The following is a 16,996-nucleotide window of genomic DNA, read 5'->3' on the forward strand; positions in this document are numbered from 1 at the left end:
TTGTACCACTTAAAATAGTTGAAGTTTTCTATTTGTTCTTTTGTTAACTGTTTTCAATAATTTACATTTAATAATAGTTGACATAAAATTCTAAATAGACCTATTTGATGAGGTCAATCAAATGCAATTTAATTAGGTGAAACTGTAAGTATGTACAGAAAAAATGACTACTAACGTCAAATTGTCCAATTTTAATAATTGACTCCCGCTCTTGCCCCCCTCTGGCTACGGCTCTGAAGGCGGTATTACCGACGTGAAGCATAAACAATAACAATGTAGGTGAAAGTGAGGTAGTAATCGTGTTCTAGTTCTAGGATTTTTACCTTTAGCGCTCAGGATGTAAACAAATAATGAAAAGTAACCAAATAAGTACATTACCTTTTATTAGGGAATCCAAAGCCCTTGAGTATTACACATAAATTTCTTGGAATTTAAAATTATATTTTATTAAAAACTGGAAAGAACATGGTATATTATAATTAGGTACATTTTAACATAATATGTACAAAAAATTAAGGTAGGTACCCAAAGATTTTTGTTGATGCTTAAGTTGCCCACTTTCATTATCACTTTCCGTCTTAACTGTAAAAAAAGAGGCCATACTTCATCAATTTACATCTACTCTCGCGGACGCTGTTTCAATAATTATTTCGGTGTGTTGCCGGGACGTCGACAGATGGCGGCGAAAGGGGCAAGATGTCCCGTGTCCCCACGGCCGGAGGGCCTCGTACTACAACATCGTTGTACTTCCGATACCGATGATTGATATCTAGTTGTCTAACTGTCTAAGGTGAAACTATGACAGGGGTTGTATAATTTAAAAATGTGCATTAAATATACAGGGTGAACATTTTGTCTGGAACGCCGAGCAGCTCTTTATGGTATCCAAAATTCTAAAAAGTTTGCTACTGATCTACGTATGTACCTACATACCACCGTAAGTCGGACGTGCGGTGGTATTTACACCTCGACAGTGCTATCAGCAGCACCTCGCGCAAAACCGCCTTTCGGTAGCACTCATGAAGCGCTTGGTATGGTTAAGGCGGGAATACTGTAGCAAGATTTCTCGCGCTCTCATAAATAAGTCTGATACCACTATCGAGTTGTACCGAGGCGCGTGGCCAGTGGTGATCATCGGTTGTGGGTTCGAATCCCGCTGCCGACTGTTCTATCTGGGGTTTTCCTCAGAATTCGCATAATGATAGCAGTATCATTCAATGGCATTATGTTGAAATCTACGAGGCGAATGCTGGAGCAATACTCTCCCCCTCAGCACCTTAACTCCGTCCCTTCTGTTCCCATCCTTATAACTTTACCTATCCTTACATTCCCGTTCTCTGGCTGAAGAGGCTCTGGCAAGCCTGAGCAGCCCGCCTCCGGCGTCCCTGTCGCATTGTTTAAATACTTTATTACAATGCCTGTAGTCAGAGATGTCGGAGGAATGAAACACTATGACGTCGTAATCGAGTTGTACATGCCACTATAATTCGGTTGTACGGTGAGACTTACACCTCGGAAGGTCACTAGAAAGGCTTAATTTGAACGGATGCGACGAAATTAAAAAGAAATGTACGTTTATCCTGATATGGGTTTGATGCTAATTCGTAACTTTTCCTTAAAGGCCCTTTCAAAATTACATGTGTGGTTTTACTTTGAGTGAAGGATTTTACTAAAATTTATAATGACATTGTGCAAATTACTCTACACAGGGCAATCTATGTGCCGACAGTGCAATACGAACGTAACAACTGTTCACTTTATAGCAGATGACTGCGAATAATTCAACTTTGCAGTTTTCATTTTTAGTTAGTGGCTAGTTTGGTAAAATAACCCGCAGAGGTCGGTTGCGACACTTTCAACTAATCTTGCGAGCAAAGAATGCTACGGTTTGCCTGGAGCTACATATTTCAGCTGTGAAAGTGTGAATGCATTGATTTTCGCCGGGCTAGCTATTGCTCTTATACGTACAGCTAGCATGGAATAAGAATTATAAGAAGTACAACGCTTATGGATTTTTACCACATTTCCATAAAAATAAAAGTAAATGCATTATTGTGGCCACTTTTTCCGCTTGTCTGTCCGTCCATAAGCTCCCTTCGGCCGTTCGGTCGCTACTAGGTCTTTATATTACGAGCTATGGTTCTTCTGTTTTCGCTTTGTTCGTTATGGTATCGAGCGTGACTTTAGTGGTGCCAAAAAATTTTTGAAAATGGAGGGGGGGGAGTGAATACACGTTCTACCCTTCATGGTATTCTAATGAAAGATCTCACCGAAATGAATTGGTTTGCACAAACTGCAACTTTCCAGCGCGACTCCTTTTCTAGATAAGTAGGGATATTGACATCAACTTCCTTATTTTAAATGGACACCATATTGGATTTTTACGTCACTCGATAGAGAAAAAAATTATAAAACCAGTGATACTGAACACTTAGTATTTCATTTGAGAATCAAACTTGCATTTTTGCCTCGTACTTTACAATGTATTTCTAATGGAACTAATTCCATGGCTGATTATATGATTGAAACCAAATTGGTTCGTTTATTGTCTCGCATAGTCACGATCGACACGGCCATGGAATTATTGCCATAAGAAATACATTGCAAACTTCGAGGCAAAAATGTAAGGTTGATTTCCAAATGAAATGCTAAGTGTTTAGTATCACTGGTTTTGTAATTTTTTTCTGTATCGAGTCACGTAAAAATCCAATATGGCATCCATTTAAAATAAGGAAGTTGATGTCAATATCTCGAACACCGATATTAAAAAAATTTTTTTCGACGTTCATTGAATTTATCCTTATCCCATCCAATCTTGCAACTTTTATTTGAAACTTTTCGATAGCTCTCTTTGTTTGTCTTTGTTGCTAAAATATTTGAACTTTTTGAAAATGTCGATTTTCACTTTTTTTTTTAATTATCTACGAAACAATTTATTTTTCAAAATAGGTATCGCATCGCCTGCGTGACAAAATGAAATTGCCGTCCCTTTTTCCAACTTTATAGAATAAACAAGTTCACTAATAATGCTTTATTTTATGCTATAATTTAAAAAGTAGGTAATGCACTAAATAAACATTTCATTTCATTCACAAAAAAGATAGATATTAAGTATGATACGCAAAAACAAAAAAAGCACAAAACTAAAATTTCGCTTTCTTTGCTTTAACACTTAACTTGAACCACTTCCTTTAAACTAATTTTGTTCTATTGCTATGATGCAAGATTTGTTAACCGTTCTTGTGTCATTGACGATCGCAAATAATTTTATAATTTTCAATCTCTAAAAGGACCATTATCCTGTAGCCACCGAATTTTAATAAAGAAAATAAAACGAACGTACGAAGTATCTTGGGTATAATCATATACAGAGTGGCTAATACATAATATAATAATAATAATAACTTTATTTTCTGCGATCAAGTACCTTGACATAGACATCGACAATAAAGATGGAACCAAGGCGCTGGTGTGAAAACGGTTAGATATCGGGTTTTAGGACTTAAATAAGATGTGTTTGTCAAAAAACTATACGGGACAAAAATTTTCTTTCCATGCTAGAATATGCACAAACACATCTTATTTACGTCCTAAAACTTTAAAACCGATATATATGCAACCCTTTTCACACCAGCGCTTTGGTTCCATCATTATTAGCCACTCTGTATAATCAGTGGTATATTGTATATACTTGCAGATGTGTTCCACACTGACTCCCTGTACTGCGCAAACGCAAGCGCGCGCTAAAATTTGAATTTGTGTACAGCTGTCAAGTGTAAGGGGTGAATAATATACACATAACCGGCAAACGTTATAATTGAAGATAATTTAGCTTACCTGCTTACCTATTATATGTAGTAGGTATATGAAAATGCCATGTTATCAAGATGAATTTTGTTGTTATCTACATTTGGAGTGCATGGTCATAGAATATGCCAAAGGCGATATTAGGAAACTGCTTCGGTAAGTACTGTAATAGTTAATTGGAAAGAGTTAATGACATTTACTTACAGCAATAATGTTACAGACCAACATTGACCTATGGTAAAGAGAGAGTCCGGTGCTGAACGAATCTCAAAAAAACCAGACTACAAGGATCATGACTGATAGCTAAAGTAGAGGTTTGCTTTCAAGTTGGCGCTATAATGTATTTAACTGGAATTCACAGTAGTGACCGAAGGCTTTAATTCGAGAAGAATAACATATTGGGTTTGTAATATAGAAGTCAGCAGGAACTGGTATTATAAACAAAACAAACGGTGGCACGTTAAAGCAAATTCAAATTTTAGCGCGCTTGCGTTTGCGCAGTACAGGGAGTCAGTGTGGAACACATCTGCAAGTATTGTATATAATATAATATAAAGCCTATACGAGGAGATGTTAAGGTGATTTCCGATTTGGCAACCAGACTATAACAAGGGTCCGTTTTGTTTTGTTTTTATCACTCAAAATAAAATTAAGTCTAAAATTAGAGCAATGACGTATCTACCTACCTACCTATATCAACTACTGGCATCAGGGATGTTAAGTAGCACTGCTTTGGTGAAAATTTTGTTTACGAAGAAGCAATCAGGGCCGGCTCGTGGGGTGAGGCGGCGAGGCGGCCGCCTCAGGCGGCATAATCTTAGGGGCGGCATTTTTGAAATTTAAAAATAAAAAAAATGTTATATTATAATGTAGTATAATAATAAATCTTAGTAATGTCAATTGACTGAAAGCGATTATAAAATATAGCCATCTGCCAGGCCACTAATTTGCGATATACCTATCTAATAGGATAGCATGGTTTTTTTATTAGTTTGTCGTACTTGATACACGACGAATAAGCTAGCGCCGGCGGCGGTGATACACATAGGTACACCAATTATCGCTGCTTCGCTTATTACTGCTTAATCGTTATAGACGGGAAGTGAAGGAATCATGCAAAGTCACAAAGGTAAAAAAAACCTTGAGAAATATTGAACTATATACAGCTAAACAATTTGAGTGATAACTTTCCAAATATAGTAATAATTATAATAATGGCCTTTATTCATATTCCGTTCAAAAAAACACAACTAAAATAATATTATACCTATAAACATGTACCAAGAGAAGAAGAATCGAATTTATGAACCGCAGTGAATGGGCGAAGTTCAGATTAAAATATCTGCTCTTAACTTTACCCACAACACATATATACATTTATTTATGATGGCGAATGAGAATTCCAAGTTATAAAATTTAAAAAGAAAAAAAATTCACTTCTTTAGCGTACAAATATAAAAAAAAATAAAAAATAGAACAATACAAGTAATCAAATTTTAATTAATTAACACATACATTGACTCTCAGATAACCAGTATAGCATCTCTAAGGATACTTTTAACTATTCTAGTCACTGTGGCCAGTGGAGAACGTTCTTTCTCAAAAAAAATAATGAAAAATTATTTTATGTTCAACATTGACATATGACAGATTAAAGGAGCTGGCCATTCTCGCCATTGAACATGAACTATGTTCTAACATAGACTTCGATGATATTGTAACAATTTTGCAAATTTAAATATCGGTATTATTACATTGTTTTGGTATTTTTGTTTGAATTTTGTATGCTTATGAAACGTCATTTTCTGATTTTTACGATTTTATTTAATTTTCTCGTTGTTTGGTGGTACTTATACTCATATTAAAGAACCAATTAACAAACAAAAAACCTTTCCATTAGGGCGGCAAAATTAGCGCTTGCCTCGCCCATTTTTTTTCGACGGACCGGCCCTGAGAAGCAATACTTTATATTCTTTGTGCAGTTTGAATCCTGTTGCCTGTTGCTTAACGATTCGTTTATGTACGTACGATTCAGCAACTGTTGTAGATGACCATCCGCCATACCGTTACAGAGCTGTTACATCTGCTCCAGCATCTACAAGAAGATTAGCCGAAGATGTTAGCAATGGGCAATGTAAGTTTCCGGGTTAGGTATAGCATCAAATAACAATAAGCTGAATAAGCAGCCATTTCTTTGTTACCCGTGCACCAAATCTGCCAATAAACGGTACTTCCAAAATCGCGGATTTGGACGTGATGCAACAATGAGATTAAACCATCTTAATTTCAAAATCAAAGATTCTCATCTCCCCCCCCCCTCTCTCTCTCTCTTGGTGATCGGATTTTCAAATTTCCTGCAATAATTGAAAGAAAACAACATTCTTAATCGATATCTTTTTAATAGCTACATACACGATGACGGAGTGAACTAGTTTGTGTATCATCAATCAGAATCACTCCAATCAAAGATGTGTTGTGGTTTACGTCCCTTCGATCGTAGGTCGTATCCGCAAGATCGGGATCTTATTTTTTGTTGAGTTTCAAAAGTATATAGCTTTTCTTTGGTGATTTTTAATTGTACAGCAAACCATTCGTACACTTCTCCACGGTCTAATGAAACAACTGGAGAAATATCGGATTTGTAGACATCGCGAGGAAGAACAAGATGCGTGTGTTGTTGAAGTAAGTTTTGAACAGACGGATGGGGTACAATACTCAATTTTGGCAACGGGTTTGTTTCATAATTACATGCACAGCGAACGTCATCGATTTGAATACCACAGCGTGTTCGTTTCTGACCACTTGCGATAGTTTCACAACACTCGCACGCTTCTGAATCTGAAATGACGATGACTTCGTAGTCGGCGTTAGTTTTTTGCACCTTTGTCGAATTTCTTCGAGAAGAATCCACACTGGTATTAATGTAGACATCCAAAACTGCTAAAAGTTCCGTATTAGCCATATTAAGCGTTTTGGTTATAGAAATTGTCTCTTATTGCTGATCTGCAAAAAAAGGTGTGGTTAGCCAAATATTTGAATAGAATAAAGTCAAAAGCTTCTTTATGAACTGATATCTATCTACTGCCGGTCCGCCCGGGTTTGAAAATTTATCTAATTGTGTTTTTTGTTAATTGATCGCTGATGATTGATGAAGATTCGCTGGTAAATGAATAAACTGGGATCTGCGCGGGATTGATACCTAAAGGCGGGTCCCGGTTCACAACAATAAATATTTGCGTTGTGCGTTGAATTTGTAATAGCCCTACTATGACCGTCTCACTTTTCTGATTGATAAAAAATAAATCTACATAAATAAACCGATTATATTGAAAAAAATAAAATAAATCCAAATTCCACTGCACTCACAATATTGATTTTCTTTTTTTATATTAAATCTTAATTACTCAATTACTTACATCTATCCTGAATCTGAATAATATTTAAATTTACTTAATATAACACTTAATTAAATACCTATACAGCAATGAATATCCTTCTAACTTCTAACTTATATTTATCCTATCTATATAAAACCATTCGGCAAAAACAATTATAAAATGACAAAATAAAAATTTTATATGAATAAATTTCTAGGTAAATAACTTTTCATAAAAATAACTTACAATTTAGACAGTAGTATTCTTCCCCTTTTTAGATGGTGGGTATTGTAGTGGAGCATGATTTAGATTATTCTCAATATTCGCCTATTAAATCCAATCGCGTAATCCCAATTGAACAACAATTTCTTAGCGCGCTTTTCGTACTTTAGGTATAATTTCTGAACGGAAGTCTTTCAATCGCACGTTAAACTAAACTGCAGTTAATCAATGATTAATATTTTCCGAACAATTCACTATTCCAGAACGACCAACTTGTTCTTGGTTAAAAAATACGATTTTAAATTAATACGCGCAACAAATTTTATTTGGTTTGGGCCTTTTTACTTAAATGGCCCGTTTCCGCGATGACACTCGCCCGTGCGAATATCTACGAAAAAAACTTTATAAGTGGTGGCCGCGTTTTCCGCGGCGGTACCACGCTCCGCGTGAATATCTACGCAAAAAGCTCCAAATTTCTGATCATTTTGGTTTTTATATCGCGAGTAAACCAACGCCCGTAATTAACGCTCCCATCAAGTTTCCGGAAATAAACAAACTCATAATTTTTTAGCCTCGTTGTTTTATTACATATTTTTCTTAGAATCTATTGCGTCTTTTAACCGGTGACCTTTTTTAAATCACGTACTAATCGTTAACTCGCCCAAAATAGGAAGTCCAAAACCAATAACTCATCTTATATTTCACGATATTTGAAACTTAATTACATCGAAAAAAAAATGTTTGTTAATTTTAATGAACATTACAACTTCACAGAAATCTGAATCATCGATACGCATTTCTACCTGAATATAATTTTGAAATCCACAAAACTTGCAAAATTTAACAAGCTTCCGTTACAAATTTGTCACAAATTTGGTCGTGTGCGCAGAAATTCTTGTCGATGTGGACTGTGCGCCGCACGAAAACGTGCACAAATGAACCGATACAACGAAATATGGAAGGATCGTCAGTATTGCAATCACTTTTAACGACAATTTATTTTAATCTTACATAATACATTTTATAGTTATCAAAAATGCATCAAATTCATGTCTTGGTCATTGGAATAATGCTCTTAATCTTGTTCCCAACGATATCAGTGCAAGAATAACGATTTTGACATGTTTTGATCAAAATCCACGTGGTCGCCAAAAATAGATCAAATTCATGTATTGGTCATTGAGATAATGCTCTTGGTCTTTATCCCAACAATCTTGGTGCATAAATAGCCATTTTGACGTGTTTTGATCAAAATCCACCTGGTCGCCCAAAATGCATCAAATTCATGTCTTGGGCATTGAGATAATGCCCCTAGTCTTTTTCCCAACAATCTTGGTGCATAAATAATGATTTTGACGTAATTTGATCAAAATCCATGTGGTTTCAACACAATCGGCAACTTTTAAAAAGAGTTAGAGTGCACACGGACGGACGGACGGACGACAATACAAAACTATAAAGGATCTGAGGATCCTGAATAATGTCGTGACGAACAACGCACGCTATCCACTATGCTGTCGGTTTTTCAGTCAACTTCAAAGAGATTTGCGCCGCACAATAGTTCTAATGTGGATGTGAATGTAATATAGGCGGATTTGAGTTGTGTGTTGAATTTTGAATTTTGGCAAAAGTATTTGCCCCACAAATTTGAATATGATCACGTTGACGTATTTACTACGTAAATATTTATGTTGTGTGTGTTGTATTTGCTGAATCCATGTGTGCACATTCACATGCACAAGTCCACATTAGAACTTTGTGCGGCGCAAGTCCCTTTGAAGTTGACTGGAAAACCGACAGCATACTGGATAGCGTGCGTTGTTCGTCACGAAATTATTTACGTACGTTTTCGTGCGGCGGCGGCGCACAGTCCACATTGACAAAAATTGAACATGGACAAAATATAAGGAAAAAATTTATTGACAATTCGCACTGATGGGATAAATACAAATTTGGGAGCAGCAATTACCCAAGAAGTAAATTAGAGAAAAATTAAATGCAATTCAAGCACAATTTGTTACCACCACCAAAAACAAAATCCCACAGATAGTTAAGTAAAATTTGCTTACTTATAAAAGAATGTCTATGATATCTTCGGTTTCACTGACCCGCAGAGAATAGAATTCACCTTAAACAACTAAAGCACAATATTAAATCGCAAATGATTAACGCCACATTTGTGAGATAAGGAAAGAAGTTTTATAAAATTCCACTCCATACTTCGGATAAGAATTTACGCCCCACTCAAAATTAAGTCATTGTTGAAAAATCGCTCTTACGCGTTTAAGCACATAACTCTATGTACCCATTCGTCTACTTTTTACTGGAGCGGCTTCTTCAACTTCACATACATTTCGAAGGGCTCCGGGATGCTTCACGAAAAAATACATTAATTCTGTTTCCCTATGGTGCGTTCTCCCTGGAACACACGGTATGTATGTAGTAGCCTATAGTTTTGTATATAAAATATCTCCGGCCGGCCGGCCCTCCATCTGTCCATGTCTTCGGCTAGGTATCCATTTTTTAGTGGAAAGTATATACTATGATCTGGTATTATACTGAAATCTACCGTAATCGCTCCTAAACATTAAAATATCTCCGTCCAACTGTCATTCCATACGTTCACTTTTGTTTTAGATCTAATTTGGCCACAGGGCCATACTTAATTGACAAGTCCCCGTATACTCTTGGGGCTTTTACAGAATTATGAATTTAATTAAACTGTTCTGTACTTTTCGTATGCCCTAATGCACATCATTCGCCTTTACATGTTGTTTTTTCAGTTTGTATTGTACTTGTATACCGGCCTCTATATTTGTGAAATAAAACAATAAGTATTATTATCTGACGTTAGTCCCGTCCACATGAAATACGAGTAATTTGACAAAAATGTGTCGACAGTGCTAGTGCTCGAAGTTTAGCGTTAGTGGGGGGCCAACTTGACACTCGACGTTTACTCATCGAAATAATAAACACACAGGTCACACACGGTGTTTTAGTGCTGTTTAAATGCCAGACAGAAAGTATCTCAAATTCTCTTGCTGTTCCTAAAAAAGTCAAGTCTGAAGTTATAATAATAATAATGTTTATTTAGTAAAAAACAATTTCACATTGTAATACATCGTCACAGTTAGCCCCGCCTTTACACTTTTAATTAGATGAAACCACAAACCACATGTGATGATTAGTGTTCCGTTAGTGCTATTTTATGCTCAAAGATATTATATTATGTATTTTTAAAAAACACATATACTGTCGTTAGCGCTACGTTAGTGCCGTTTGGTGCTCGAATAGTGTGTCTTTCGTTTTATATTTCCAAGAAAATATTTTCTAATATTTCGTACAGTTTATTTTGAGTTAAGATACAGTTTTACAATTAAATTTATTATGACGAAATATGATATGCATATGGATTACCATTTGTGATGGAACCGAATTAGCCCGCTAAAATTCGATTTAAATATTCCCGAATCCGAACCTGGCGCGACGAAAAAGGTCAAGATTGCGCTTTGTTTCGTTTTCGTGGAACACGTGTTTTTTTCTTCTCTGCCCTACATTGAAATGGGCCATAATTTACAATAAAAGTGTCAAATATTACGCTATGTGAGCTATGCGAGGAAACTTAATGATCCGTATCAACCCGTCTCGGGGCACGTTCAAATGTCGTCTAGGATTTGTTTAAACAAAAAAAAGGGGGAGAATGCGGCAGAAGTATGTGTGCTTTTGTTGAGACCAGAAGTAAATCTTTACGTTGCAAATAGTGAGTACGGCTTCGACAATTACAAAGGTGATGTACTCGTTTTATTTATCTCTACGTCTATTGCATCCCTCTAATAATGATATGATCGTGTTCGATTATTTGCCAATTTAACTTTATTCTCGTACAGCATTGATTATTGCCATTTATAACACATTCCAGATACAAATTGCAGTTTTAATTATACTGGGCCTACTCGGTAATTACTGACCGATTTACGTGTTTTTGTTTATATTTAGATACTGTATGTTCCCTTAGGGGCGATACCCAATACAAGTATGCAGAACTACATTTTAATTTATAATTGAATTTATTGCAGCACATTTCGCTTTTGTTTACCTGATTATGTTACTGTGTATTTACAGGGTGCCTCATCAGGGGGCGAGTGACGTACGTTAGGCGGTTGATTGTTACATATTGCACTTGACATTGTGAATTAATTACTTGATACCAATGTTTGCCACGACATGTTCCTTTGTATTGTTGTAATGTGATAGTAGGTACATAAAGTTATGCTCCTACTATTTATTTGAACCGGGTGATTATGATTATTAATATTTGGCGGGGTGACTTGTTTCGAATATGTACTGTGCTATATTTGATACCGATAATATATCTCGATTTGACGTAGCAGAGGCTGGCTAAAGTTCAGAACTGACATACGCAGAGATATATATTTTATGTACTGTTTTTTTGTGTCTTCGAGGGGAGCCATCTTGCCAATATTGCTAATCAATTCGTTTAGTCCATCCCTGTCATATAGTGACCGAATATTGGTTTTGTGTCAGTCTTTGTTATGCCAGTGCAAATATGTCGACTGTCAACGCCTACATAAATTGTGTATATTTTGTTTATAATTTGGTATGCGTGCGAGTTTGCCGTTGGTTACTTTGTTATTTATGTTATACTTTGTTTCACTGGTGCTGAACCTGACGTCATAAATGTGATTCTCTCTTCATTACATTTAAATCGATTGAGACAAAAAAATTACGTCATTAACGTAAGTCGTGACAAATAAACCAATTGATCTGTCATAATATCAATCCGTCAAACGATTTTCGTTATAGACAGATTTCCAGTGTTGATTAGGTAGTTTGTGTTAAAAGTGAAGTAAATATCATCAAAGTTAAAAACGCTTAGGCAAGTCGACAGTGCAGAAACGCCGTTAATAGACAAGTATTTTAAAAATTTTACCGCATAATGGTTCGATTCGCTCATATCATGAATTTAGGTCATTCCCGTTACCATTAGGTAAATATGACGAATACACAGAATGAAGATGTTCGCCAGAACACTTAGGTATTGAATTGATTTTATAGGTGAAAATGTTACACTCCGTTCCTTACACAGTAATCTTCAACGACTTGATGGCGTAGAAATATCTGCTACCTCTTTGTCCCGCAGTTTGAAGAAACTGAAATTCACGTGGCGGAGATGCGCCGTTTCCAATAGATTATTTTTAATGGAACAGCTCTATGTAGCTCAAAGAAGACTACAATTTTTGAGAGACTTTAAACACAACGAAATTTCACTCTTTCCATTACGACCTGTGGTTTTAGACGAAACCTGGATATACAGTAAAGGGTCTTTTAGAAGAAGCTGGCAAGATGGTACTCTCAAAACAGTTAGAAAAAGAAGTGGTGAAGGGGTCCGGTATATACCTAATACTCCATGCCTTACAAGTGATTGTCAACTTGGGCGGTCTAATAATGATGAACGATAGTGACACCTTAATAAATAAGTTGAAACGTCAATGTGACAATATGTAAACCAACTACTAATTTACGACCTGCCTTAATTTTGCTATGACGTCAGATAGTGTGACGAAAGGTTCAGCACCCTTGAAACAAAGTATATGTCATGATTTGTCTTTTGATCGGTTATTGTCAGTACTCATGGTAGAGAGCCTGGAGTTCGGTAATTTATAACCCGGCATTTTAAAACTAGTGGGTTGGACTGGCCCTCCCTAGAGATGTATGAATGAAAGAGTTGGGGTCCCGCTAGTCGTATATGGGGCTGCCGGCTAAGCCCGGCTTCACTTGCGCAGGGATTAGCTAAAAGCGTGCGGCGTGTTCTCGTTGTGACCTTATGATTGTGTTAAACAACTATATCCTTCCTATGTGAAAGGTTCTTCTGAGAGGCCAACTCCTAGCGATTTCATACAATGTTGACATGTCATGACCAGAGCAACCAAAGACTACTCGGTGTGGGATTTGGACTGGCCATCCAATATCCAAACCTATTATATGAATTTATTGTAATGTTTTAATAATTGTTTTTGTTAGGTGTGTGTAATCTTGATTCTTTAGGAATTCCAGTGAAGTCTGGGATTCGACATTGAATCGATGTACTTGACAACATGCATTTATGCCATTACAGACAACTAATTTTGTTATAAAGTTCAATATTAATTTGTTGACTGGGTTTTTTCTTGGTCAGTTCTTTTTTTCCCAGCCTATTTTTATATTTGTACTCGGTGAACTACCATTTTCTAAATTTAATCTTGCAATGAGAATTATTTGGATTAAATCTCCGTTTTTAAAGCATGTACTTGTTTTATTTGTATTCCTTACTTGATCCTCACTCCGACAAGCAACACATATCTTGTAGCGACTCTTAAAAACACAACGTAGTAAGTGATCCTATTATTCGGTTATTCAGGTTAGGTAGCTTTGTCTAGACGATCACGTGCCATGGGGTTCAGTTAGTTTGGGAGGGAAAGTTTTGAATTTAAATCTTGAGTTGCGCAGTCTCTCGGGACTGGCCTGGGTACAGCACACATTGTACGTGTAAATTATTGTATAAGTATAATTACACTGCACTATAATGTGCCTCCACGCTGATTTTTTCGATTTTCTTGGAAATATAAAAGTTAGACGCGCAATATTCTAGCACCAAACAGCACTAACAATGCGTGTGTTTATTATTTCGATAAGTAAGTAACAAAGAGTAACCATAATGTCCATAATTACTCTTTGGTAAGTAAAAGTTGATTGTGAAGTTGACCCCGCCCCGTTTTTTTTATTTTTCTCATGTTATGCAGCAGCACTAACGATAAGATTCGAGCACTAATTGCGGACACATTTTTGTCAAATTATTATATGTGGGCGGGGCCATGCCAATTGCCAAGGGTCATAGGGCCTCCAATGAGAAGTCAAATAGTACCGTCAGTCGGATCGCCTGCAAGTGGGAATTGGGATGAGTGGACGACTGTTCAGTACAGCATTTATGCGCCCAAGTAGTAAGAATCTTTTTGCCAACTTGTCTGATTAATATGTTCTTTGTGGACTTCACAGCGGCTTCAAACAATCCAAAATGTGATGAATGAGGAAGATGAAAAAACGTTAATTGGCAGTGATGTTGAGGAAGTTTCTTCCTTGTCGCGAAGAAAATCAAAACTTTATATTTCTGGAAGACCGACGAACCTGGTGCCACATTAGGAGATAAGTAGGTAACGTTATACCCGCGCCGCGGTGAAGCAATCGACGGAGCAGAATACGTAGAATAATTTTATATTCAACGGTAGAATTAAAATATTATAATTAATTCTGTAAACCGTAATTTGGTGTTCATATTGCACAAACTGTTCAATTGATTTATTAAATTTATACACATATAGTACGAAGCGCGAACCAGAGTCACCATCGATAAAGATCGATAACATCGCTCGAGCATACAACCAATAATATAGCTCTATCTCCAAACTGGCCGATAGGCAACACACAATCCAAATTAATAAAATATATGTTACGCACTAATATCGAAAACGCTCAATGAGCGAAAATAAGGCACGCAACGCGTTATGGACGAAGCAAAGTGACCACCGAAAACACCGAAATTAAATATTATTCCGTGTTATGCACTACGAATTGGATGGTTTCAATCAACCGAACACCGGATTTCGCTAGTAATTCAGATATTAGTTTGATTTCAAGTTAGTAATACAAAAGAGTCCCATAGTTACTCTTTGGTAATACCATATTACCATAGACTAAGAAATTACTTTTTCTTTTTTAATAATCTTACTAATCCGGTCGAACAAAAATTTGCGATAACAAGAAGCACTTAACTTCACCCACAAACTCTGACATGTTCTGAACTTCACTTTTTTTAACATACAAAACTTGATGACTAACAACATTAACTTGACGAATAAAATGACAAGTTGTTTCTTTGTCCAGGTCTTTCAAATAAAGCTGCCGATCAAAATTAGGGCCTAAACACACTAGTCCGTTTTCGCCGAGTCGGCCGACGACGTAGCGGTAAACAATTCGGATCAGAAAGTATAAAAATTTCAATGTTGTCACTAATTAGTATCAAAAATTGATTCATGTGACTCAAAGGAACAACTAATTTTGCATAATCAATATTTTTCATATGCCAGTTAGAATAAAACCAAATTTAACGCCAGTTTCAAAATTTCGTTTTGCGCATGCGCAGTGCGAACTTTCTTATTTATGGAGACATTTAAATAAAATTTGATACATAGCCACTTGGAATAAAAGCAAATATAGCGCCATTTTCCAAATTTGATTTTGTGTAGGATGTGCAGTGCCAATTTTCTTATTTATGGAAGAAATTTCGTAGGGGTGTTTAAAAAAAAGGCGCTTTACCTGCACAAGGGTTGTGCACAATTTGTACTTGTTTATGTAGATTTGAGTTTTAAAATCAAGTCATTATATTTAAAATGTCAGTCACCCCCACCACTAAAAATTGAGAAAAGCAAAAATTTCAAACATTTATTAAGTTACGGTTACCAGAATTTCATAAAGATATTTGATTCAATTTTTTAAACACATGTTACATTTTTAACGAATGACTTTCCTTTTTTTTCTGTGAAGTAAGAATTACCTAAATAATCATTTGTTTATCTTTGCTGCTGTCAATATTATATTAAATTGAAAAATTTTTTATTTGCATTTGTAATTTTGTGTTAAGAAACCACAATTTGTAAAAGTATTTACAAATTTACAAATAAACATTATTATTATTATTATTACATGTTACAATCCATCATCCCGGGTTAATAATAATACTACTATTACCTTCCAGTTGACCGTGCTTGTTTCAGCCATACGAGGGGGGTAAGTGAGTCAATGCGTTTTATGGCAAAAGTGTCTTTCCCTTTTTCGAACACTTATTTCTAATTACCTATCATGATATCTGGACAAACCCTAGTAACAGTTCCGTTTCATATTGCATTTTTTAATGCGTCCGCTCTGCGTGTATACCTACTCATCTACCGCATTAGAGTTTGTTCTACTTACCAAGTAAATTAGAAACACTTTTTCACATCACATTGCAGAATGAAGGGCTAATGCTGCGGATGTTATCTGCATACCGATACGCCGGATACGCGAATGGTAGGTATGACAGTATGCATATTGTGATTTATAATTACACAACACTCTACCTTGCACTTTTACGATAAGCATAGGTCTTCCCTACGTTGCATTTGGCGAATTCGCAGTTTTAACTGAATCCATATCGAGTAAATGATGCGTTTATACTACCAATAGTAGAATAGCTTTGAGGTATCAGACTCGTTAAAGTTCAATTACAAAAGGAGGTACTCAGACCATACTTCTAGAGCTAGTTTTGTACAATGAATCGTACGTAAAATGAGATCGACATCTGTAAATTAAAGTGAACGCGGAAGTGGTATATGTGATATCGTATCAGTCATGACTCATGAATAGAGAGCAACGCCAGTGCTCTGTATCACAAAACCACATATGGGCGTAGTTCTACAACTAGAAAGTTGGATACAAGTTTACTGTTTAGGGGGTGCTATAAAGCTCCAAGTGCATGTTTTTGATGCCATCGTGCATTG

The 16,996-nt window shown here is 36.1% G+C and overlaps 1 long non-coding RNA gene across 2 annotated transcripts; it reads right to left on the minus strand.

The window, feature by feature from the left end:
- Window positions 1-5,265: 5,265 nt before the first annotated feature.
- Window positions 5,266-16,758, minus strand: LOC116160521. Of its 2 annotated transcripts, XR_004143241.1 has the most exons (3): window positions 16,431-16,758; window positions 6,220-6,810; window positions 5,266-6,161 (listed from the first exon to the last, which is right to left on the minus strand). It is a non-coding gene; the product is annotated as an uncharacterized LOC116160521 (long non-coding RNA). The 2 variants fall into 2 exon arrangements; XR_004143240.1 differs by lacking the exon at window positions 5,266-6,161 and having other exon boundaries at window positions 6,187-6,810.
- Window positions 16,759-16,996: the final 238 nt, after the last annotated feature.

The sequence above is a fragment of the Photinus pyralis genome, unplaced genomic scaffold, assembly GCF_008802855.1.
Source record: "Photinus pyralis isolate 1611_PpyrPB1 unplaced genomic scaffold, Ppyr1.3 Ppyr1.4_LG1, whole genome shotgun sequence".
Lineage (NCBI taxonomy): Eukaryota > Metazoa > Arthropoda > Insecta > Coleoptera > Lampyridae > Photinus > Photinus pyralis.